Raw genomic sequence first — 10219 nt, forward strand, 5'->3', positions numbered from 1 at the left:
GAGCCTCGAAAGGACGTGTCCTTAAGACCCCCCACCGGGACGATACATGTCATCCTCGCTGCACCAGGAAGAACGGGGCCACCCATCTCCAGGGTGTTAGCTGTTGATCGGCTCCCCTCCGAGGGCAGGCAAAGGGAACCCAAAAGGTCAAAAAAGGGAAGCTCTTTGATACTGGGATTCTCGGATGAGGATAAGAGAGGAACTATTCAACCTCACGATGATGCCTTGGTGGTCACGCTGAGGATTGGGGGCTTCGACGTGAAAAGGGTGATGGTGGATTCGGGAAGTGCATTAGAGATAATGTACCCTGATCTATACAAGGGGCTGAACCTGAAGCCAGAAGATTTGGCAGCTTATGACTCCCCCCTTCTCAGCTTCGAGGGAAGGATGGTTACGCCAAAGGGGCAAATTCGACTACCCGTACAGACTGGGGCGGAAGTGGTGGAGGTGAATCTTATCGTGGTCGACGCTTATTCACCCTACACCGCAATAGTTGCAAGGCCATGGATCCATGCCCTAGAGGTCGTGACCTCCACACTTCACCAAAAAGTAAAATACCCATCCAGAGGACAAGTAGAAGAGATCCGAGGAGATCAGGCCGTATCCAGGCAGTGTATGGTGGCTGCCGTCTTACATCGGCCCCATGCCGAGTCCTCGGCCCCTGAAAGATTATAGCAATCAGCCGCCTCGGTAGAGCAAGACGATGGGCTGGCCGAGGAGATAAGGTGTGAAAGTTTAGATAGGATCGCTATCAACGACGACCCAGAGAAGTTCTTTCAGGTCGGCTCTGAATTACCTTCTCAGGAAAAAGAGGAGCTGGTCAGATTTCTCAGAGAAAATGTCGACGTGTTCGCATGGGACGCCTACAACGCCCCGGGAGTTGATCCCAGCCTTATTTGTCACTACTTGAACGTCAACCCCTCTTCAGCTCCGAAGAAACAGCCACCCCGACGTCCTTCGAAGGAACACGCTAGTGCCGTAAGGGACGAAGTGGCAAAATTGAAAAGGGCAGGGGCTATCAAAGAGGTCTTTTATCCCGAATGGTTGGCAAACACGGTGGTGGTAAGAAAGAAGACAGGGAAGTGGAGGGTCTGCGTGGACTTCACGGACCTGAACAAGGCGTGCCCGAAGGACCCATTCCCCTTACCCCGAATCGACCGATTGGTGGATGCAACCGTGGGCCACCCTCGAATGAGCTTCCTGGACGCCTTCCAGGGCTATCATCAGATACCCCTTGCGCTGGATGACCAAGAGAAAACGGCTTTCATGACGCCCATCGGAAACTATCATTATAAAGTGATGCCGTTTGGGCTGAAGAACGCAGGCTCAACTTACCAAAGGATGATGACTCGAATGTTCGAGCCACAGCTGGGCAAGATCATTGAGATTTATATAGACGATATGGTTGTGAAGAGCAAAAGGGTTTCCGAGCACGTGAATGACCTCGGAGTAATCTTCGCTATCTTAAGAGAGCACCGGTTGCGGCTGAATGCTTCCAAATGTTCATTTGGGGTCGGGTCTGGGAAATTCCTAGGGTACATGGTCACCCACAGGGGAATAGAAGTAAGTCCCGAACAAATCAAAGCCATTAACAGCCTACAGGTTCCTCGGAATCCGAAGGAAGTGCAGAAGCTCACTGGTATAATTGCAGCGTTAAACCGGTTCATATCGCGATCAGCGGACCGATGTCGACCTTTTTACCTCCTGATAAACAAATGGAAAGGGTTTGAATGGTCGGAGGATTGTGTTCGGGCTTTCCAGCAGCTTAAGGAATACTTGTCACGACCACCCATCATGTCCAGCCCTGAGGCAGACGAGGTGCTGTTTGCGTACATCGCTGTAGCTCCCCATGCTGTGAGCCTGGTACTGGTACGGGATGATAATGGGGTGCAGCGACCAGTTTACTATGTGAGCAAATCCTTACATGAGGCTGAGGTGAGATACCTACCTCTAGAAAAGGCAATTCTGGCGATAGTGCATGCAACCCGGAAGCTTCCTCATTACTTTCAGGCGCATACGGTCATCGTTCTAACTCAGCTTCCCCTTCGAGCAGTGCTTCGAAGCGCTGACTATACAGGAAGGATCGCCATGTGGAGTGCGCTCTTAGGAGCCTTTGACATTAAATATATGCCCAGATCCTCCATCAAAGGACAGGTCCTCGTAGACTTGGTAGCGGAGTTTGCTGAGCCCTCTATAGAAACAATAACCGAGAAGAAAGACATGGATGGAAAGTCGGTTGGTGCGATTTCAGCAGTTGGGACCATGCAATGGAAGGTCTACGTGGATGGCGCAGCTAACCAGAGAGGGTCAGGAGTTGGGATAGTTTTAACATCCCCGGACGGTGCTGTCATTGAAAAATCATTGAGGCTCGGGTTCTCGGCCACGAACAATGAAGCCGAATACGAAGCCTTACTTCAAGGGATGACGATGGTTCAAAGATTGGGCGGTAGAATAATAGAAGCGTTCTCGGACTCCAGACTAGTGGTCGGACAAGTGATGGGTGAGCTGGAAGCTCGAGACACCAGGATGCAAGAGTATCTGGGACAAGTCAAGCGGCTACAGACGAATTTTGAATCCTTCAATCTGACGCACATCTCTAGGAGTGTAAACACCCATGCAGACTCGCTGGCCACTTTCGCCACGTCCTCGGCGCATAATCTGCCGCGAGTGATCCTGGTTGAAGATCTAGCCCAGGCAAGCCCCATTAGCAGAAGCCCGACCAGAGTCCATCAGATCAGAAAGAGTCACAGCTGGATGGACCCCATAAAGAACTTCCTTCAAAACGACGTCTTGCCGGAGGAAAAATTGGAAGCCGAGAAAATACGAAGGAATGCTCCTCGGTTCTGGCTATCAGAGGACCACAAACTATATCGACGTTCTTACTCTGGACCGTACCTACTCTGCGTACATCCAGAAGAATCCGAATCTCTACTTGAGGAGTTACACGAGGGGATTTGTGGAAGTCATATCGGAGGAAGGTCGCTGGCACACAGGGCACTCACCCAAGGGTATTGGTGGCCGAACATGCAAAGAGAGGCCCAAGAATACGCAAAGAAGTGCGACCAGTGCCAAAGATTCGCCCCGAATATCCACCAACCCGGAGGGGTTCTCAACCCCCTCTCTAGCCCATGGCCGTTCGCACAATGGGGCCTTGATATAGTTGGACCCTTCCCCAAAGCTGCGGTGAACAAACGATACATAATAGTCGGAACTGATTACTTCACTAAATGGGTGGAAGCTGAACCCTTGGCCAACATTAGGGACGTGGATGCCCAAAAATTCATCTAGAAGAATACCATCACCCGCTTCGGGACTCCGCGTACACTCATTTCCGACAATGGTCTGCAGTTCGACAGTAAGAACTTTAGGGAGTATTGCCGCGAGCTTGGGATCATTAACTGATATTCCACCCCTGCCTATCCCTAAGGAAATAGGCAGGTTGAGGCCGTGAACAAGGTCATAGTAAACGGACTGAAGAAAAGGCTGGATGAGGCAAAGGGGAGATGGGTAGAAGAGCTCCCACACGTTCTATGGACCTATCGGACAACGCCACGGCGATCAACCAGTGAGACCCCCTTTTCATTGACTTATGGGGCAGAGGCCATGCTCCCAATCGAGAACAACTTTCCCACGCTAAGATCTATCTCGTTTACCCCAGACGGTAACGATGAGTTGTTGGGAAGAAGTCTAGACTTAGCCGAGGAAAGAAGGGAAAAAGCAACGATTCATATGGCCTATTATCACCAGAAGCTGAGGCAGGGATATGATGCCAATGTGAAACTACGACCCCTCGGTCCAGGTGACCTCGTGATGAGGAAGGTTCTCGGCAGCGCAAAGAACCCCTCTTGGGGCAAGTTGGGGCCCAATTGGGAAGGACTGTACCGTATAACGTCCGTAGCCGGGATAGGCGCCTACTATCTAGAAGATTTGGATGAAAAAACTGTACCTCGACCATGGAATGTAAATAACCTCAGAAGATATTATTATTAATGAAAATGGCTTCGCCCGCATTTTGTTTCGTGACTATCCACTGCTTGCTGGTCTACATGACAATTTTTATAAGTTTTAAACAGAACCTAAGTCCTGCATGGCTCCTCGGACCACAGACTTAGGGGAAATTAATACTTAAGGCAACTATTCATAGTTTTAAACAGAACCTAAGTCCTGCATGGCTCCTCGGACCACAGACTTAGGGGAAATTAATACTTCATGCAATTTTTATAAGTTTTAAACAGAACCTAAGTCCTGCATGGCTCCTCGGACCACAGACTTAGGGAAATTAATACTTAAGGCAACTATTCATAGTTTTAAAGAACCTAAGTCCTGCATGGCTCCTCGGACCACAGACTTAGGGGAAATTATTACTCATGACAATTTTATAAGTTTTAAACAGAACCTAAGTCCTGCATGGCTCCTCGGACCACAGACTTAGGGGAAATTAATACTTAAGGCAACTATTCATAGTTTTAAACAGAACCTAAGTCCTGCATGGCTCCTCGGACCACAGACTTAGGGGAAATTATTACTCATGACAATTTTTATAAGTTTTAAACAGAACTTAAGTCCTGCATGGCTCCTCGGACCACAGACTTAGGGGAAATTAATACTTAAGGCAACTATTCATAGTTTTAAACAGAACCTAAGTCCTGCATGGCTCCTCGGACCACAGACTTAGGGGAAATTATTACTCATGACAGTTTTTATAAGTTTTAAACGTAACCTAAGTCCTGCATGACTCCTCGGACCACAGACTTAGGGGAAATTATTACTTATGATAGATTGGGAGATTATTACTTAAAGGAAATCATTTTAATGCGCGCGTGCAGTCTGGCACCATCGCAACCCTCAAATGCGCAGCCCACAAACCCATTTTATTTTAACCGTTTACCCGTATCTACATCGTTGCAAGTGTTTAAAGAAGAGCGCTACTGACATACATCCATAGTGAGCAAAACCCACATTTTATATTAATATTCCGAGTACATTAGAAAGAGAGGTCCTTACAAAAGAATGGAAAAATAGAACGACTCTCAGTAAAAAAAAAAAAAAAAGGGGAAAGAGTACAAAGAACAAAAGCCTAAAAGGCTAAGCCTTAGCAGGAGGATCTTCTTTCTGCTCGGGCTGAGGAGGAAGAACCTCGATGGTAGAGTCTGCGGCGGGATCCTTCGCCATATCAGGCATAAGGACGGCATCAGGCGCCGCCAAGTCCTGCTCTGAAGCCACTTGGGTGTCATCAGGATTCTCTCGGATCTCCTGGGGATAGAAGATGTTCTCGGGCAGTCTTAGTGCTGAATCTGCAGGAACTCCTGCAGCATCGAGAGTATGAGCCCATGAAGTACTGCAGTAATCCCTGTACACCTCGGGGATCTCCTCGGATAGCCTGGCCTCCGTCTCTTCGGCCCCAAGCTGGCAGCATTCTTCTTAGCCTCTGTAGCCTCTCGGATCAGCTGGGCCTCCTCTTTGACCCGCCTCAGCTCATCCTCAACTTTTTGCAAGGCAGTCTTGAGATCCTGCACTGCTTGCCTCTCGGTGGCGAGGTTGATCTGTGTCGAGTACAGCTCTTTGCGCTGATCCTCTGCCTGGGTCTCGGCACTCTTCAAACCAGCCTCTACACTTTTGCGCCGGTTCTCCGACTCCTTGAACTCGTCCGTGAGTTTAAGGTGATCGTGCTTGAGGGACCCCAAGGTTTTCTCCATCTCCATCCGAGCCAGGGTCTCAGCCTCAGCCCGATTACGGTTACCTCGGCAGAATTTCTCAGCAACAAATACCTGCTGAGTAATCTACGGACGAAACAAGAGTGCTTTAAAAAAAAAAAAACCTAACAAGGTCAAATAAATTAATGAAACAGTAGAAGGATTACTTACCATCGCGAGATCCCTTTTAAGGGATAGGAAGATCTCGGGCTGAGAGAACCGCCTATAAGCCTCCATGTCCCGAGGAAGAAGTAGGGGTTGCTCTAAGGCCTCGGCCACGTACCCTGCTCGGCCCCGGTTGTACTCTCTGACCGAAGCATTGTAGGGGATGGCAACCCCATCCAACTCCAACTTGGGGCTCCATACACGCGGGGTAGCACGTATCTTCGCAAGGTTCTCCTCGTCCCGACTCTCCGAGGAGTTGCCCCTTCTGCTCCTTAGTGCCCGAGCAGTCTTTTGCTGCTTGGTCGGCTGATGAGCCACCTCACCCTCCTCAGGGGTGTCAGCCGGCCTCTTCTTCTTCAGGTCCGGATTAACCTTAAGACCAGGTTCCGAAGTGCCCTGAGGGACCACAGGAGGAAGGGTTTTGACTTGTGGTGGAGGTGGCCCCTTCGATGACTGACCCTTCGACGACTGACCTTTCCCTCGGGAGGCCATCAGATCCTTTAGAGATTTTCCCTTTCCTGCCATGGGCTCTGTCTCTTCGTCCGAAGTATCGTCCCAGCAGATAACGAGGGAAGGTACGCCAACTGTAGAATGTCGGTCCCGCTCTCCTTCGGGATCGGAAAGTTCCACCAAGGGGGTTTGCTGAACTTCCTCCTCAAAATAAAACTCGTCTATCTCTTCCTCAAGGGAAAGATGAGATGATTCAGCTTCCTCTTCAACCTGAGCGGCAACACCAGGCTCGTTTGGCGGAGGTAGCTGCTCTGCTAAGTAGGGATTTCTAACACCGGGCAACACAACTGGTGGCAGATCGTGTTCAGCTAGGAACCCGTCCTTGGACACGTCAATCCTAGCCAACCTCGGACTGCCAGCCCTTATAGCGTGACCGATAGCCTGGAAAGAGCTGCTCAGAGGTTGATAGCCCAGAACTAGATGGGCCGCACGCAACTGTCCGTCCTCGGAAACGTAAATCTCCGACCTAAGAAGGTAGTTCAACGCTGGCACGTTCACAAAGTTTAGCCGAGGAGCGACGTGAATTTTATCTGCAAACAACCAAGAAAAGTGGGGTTAGTTCATGAAATTTTCCAATTACAAAGAATGCAAGAAAAATAAACCCTCAATACTAAATCCTTTCCCAAAAAGGACCGATCCTAAAAACGCCGCACCTGGGTTTCCTGCCCGAGTTGGACAATGAATACCGTCGAACCACTCCCCAGAAGCAATAAGGAAGTCATTCTTCACGGTCTTATTGGATATTGGGAGACAAGAGATCAACCTAACGTCCTCGTTCTGGGATTTAAGATAATACCCCTCATCCCCGAGGCGGTGACATTCGTACAGATAAGCCACATCGAGCTAAGTAAGGCCTAGATTCATCCGCTCGTCTAAGACATCTACACAGCCTAGTATCTTGAACATATTCGGGGCACACTGATACGGCGTCAACCTATGGTTGAACAAGTATTCCCTTGTAATCCTACGCATGGGAAGTGTCATCCCTCCCTCTATGAAAGCAATCATGGGGATAACGACTTCTCCCTCACCTTTATCTGTCAATACTCCTTCAAGAGGACAGTACTGTAGCCCAACCCCCGGGGGAATGTGGTATTTAGCCCTAAAGGCCTCCATAGCGGCTGGAGTTTTTACTAATTTCTCAAATCTACCCATCTGAACTGAACTGGGGAAACGAAAGTAAAGACTGAGAAGAAAAGTAGAGTCCGAGGAGGGAATTGAAACGGCGAGATGAATGAAATGTATTGGTACCTTCACAAAACGCTCGATGGGACGCCTGGAAATCTCTCTTGGACGAAACGCTTCACAAAAAAACGGCTACTGTGGCGTAACGGACGCAGGTGTTCGTATATCTCTGGGATTCGATGGAGTTCTCTGGAGTCCTTTGAGGTTTATGAAATGCAGATAAAAAAGAAGGAACTGAATCCCTCTGACGTCTTATATAGCCGGGAGGAGAGAGAAAAGATCACTCCTGCCTAAAAATACCAGAAGAAACGATGACCGTTCGATCCACGCCACGCCGTTGGATGAAGGGAACATAACGCCTCCAGAAGTTAATGGCCGCGCCTCGTAAATTGTAGCGCGTCAAAAGTAACGGCCCGCACGCGCGCCCCAAGCTCTCCTTATTTCCATCCTCTCACTAACATCAAAACCCCGCTTTTCTCCTCGGAAGGAGATAAAAACCGGAGTTTTGAGGGGCTATTGTGGGGCCTGGCCCAAAAATAATGGGCTATTCCAAATTCAGGCCCGTCCGAGGAGCGTCCTGTCTGAAGAGAAACCACATATGAAGTACTACTCAATCCCAATAACGCCAGGGAAACCTGTCCGAGGAGTAACTCCTCCTCGGACATCACGAAGCCCAGACGAGGAACTCTCCCCAGCCACTTCAGTTCATCCTCCCAACATATAAAATGAATAAAATCCAAAATATCTCATGGAAAGCTGCCACCACCACATTAATTGCGCCCCAACCACCCTCTTGGCCGCATTAATGAGGAAAAGACCCCTGAACAGTACCACATTGGCCTCTGCAACTCACAAAGGGAGTGCTGAGGGCGTCTGATGGGACAGGTGCTCGAGTAGATGCTTAGATGATCAACAAGTGTAAGGTTGAGATGAGAGGAGGGGAACTATATAATGTAGTGGAGTCCCTCAAAGAAAGGGACGGAGAAACTGTATTCGGAACTAAAGAAATAAAATCACACGTAGGAGATCCATTCTGGTGTTTTTATTTTCTGCAACCATACTGTCCATGTATCAGACCGAAAAGGCTCACTGAGGCTAAGTTCTTTGACCCATCCTCTACAAATATTCATTGTGGGTTGCGCCTTGGGCCAAGGCCTGATCAATAAGATTTGGGCCAGGAAAATCGTGCAACTACAGCACCAATCATATATGACGGCTTAACAAAATGAGAAATTCGTTTCTCAAAAAAAAAAAAAAAAAAAACAAAATGAGAAATTCTATTGGTGTCAAATTTGCAAAATAAATTTTTGCTTATTGTTATTAATTTTTTTTATTTATAAAAATATAGTACCAGGGAAAACTAATATTTTTTTAGCATTGCCTCACACACCGGACTGTTGCCAGAAAGCTAAAGTGAGCGTTTTGAGCTTTTTGCAGCTCTTTCATTGTTTACCATGCCTTTTTTTTTTTTTTTTTTAATTTTTTATTTATAAATTTCAATTCTCTATTATTTTATTGCGTTTGCGAGTTGGGTTTTCTGAAAGTTTGGGTTCTTTGTACAATATGCATTTGTTTTGTGTTTTCATTTTTGTGTGGAAATTTGGTTGTTTTTGTACAATAAGTTTGGGCTGGTTGGAGTGCTTAGGTGCTGAGAGAAGGGGGTTTTAATTTTGAGGCATTGGGATAGGATAGGATGATTAGTGTGTGGGTGTTATATAAGTTGGCATGCATGCTAGGTGTCTGCCAAAATGCTTGAATGGGTATTAACATGCCTGTCATTTGTCATGATCGCAAATCTGAATTACGGATTTTTGCCATCGTAGTTGTGGTAAGCAAAGGTTATGATTCTGTAGAGTTTAGATTATAAGATAGTTGAGATGGATTGGTAAAGTTCACCACCTTGGAGATGTTTGGATTGTTGACTTATTTTATGTAATGGTTGTTTTAGTATGTTAGGATATCCTAAATTTTTTTTAAAATTTTTTTATTTTTTATTTTTATGGGTTTATTGCTTCTATTGTCATTATTGTAATTGTAATTGTTATTATTACTAACTCGTTTGTTTGGTTTTATTGGTAGTTTAATAACATTTCTAAAAGGGATGTTATCTTGGCTGGTATAACAAATCATTGACCTTGGCATCTTTAAGTAATTTATTGACCCCATTGAACTCGAGTCTGATCTAACAAATTATTGATCATTTAATTTAAGCATAGCCCAATATCATCCCATCGTTGTGTTTCCCTAAGGAATGATTCTTGACAACGCAAACTTTAGGTGATGATTGATGAGAATTTGATCTGTTTTTGAGAGATACTTTAAAAAAAAAAAAAAAAAAATTTCTGAAGTTTTTTTAAATGATTTCTCTCTTTCCTCTATATTTGCTCCTTGATATCCCCTTTCTGTGATCACCTATTTGTTAAGTACATCATAAATCTAGTACAGATTAAAATATGATTCCTTTTCATATGCTTATGATTTATTTCTGTTTTAAATTCGGATTCAGCTTGAAAGCGTTCTACTCTCAAATTTGTTCAACAAGCTGCACAGTCTCCTCTGTAAACTTATTTGAGTTATATAGGAACGTGTTCTTGAATTTGTTAATTTTAATATAAATAAGGTTAAAATGCAAAACTGACTTTCTAAATTTCTTCATATTTCATTTT

The sequence above is a fragment of the Quercus lobata genome, chromosome 4 (assembly GCF_001633185.2).
Source record: "Quercus lobata isolate SW786 chromosome 4, ValleyOak3.0 Primary Assembly, whole genome shotgun sequence".
Lineage (NCBI taxonomy): Eukaryota > Viridiplantae > Streptophyta > Magnoliopsida > Fagales > Fagaceae > Quercus > Quercus lobata.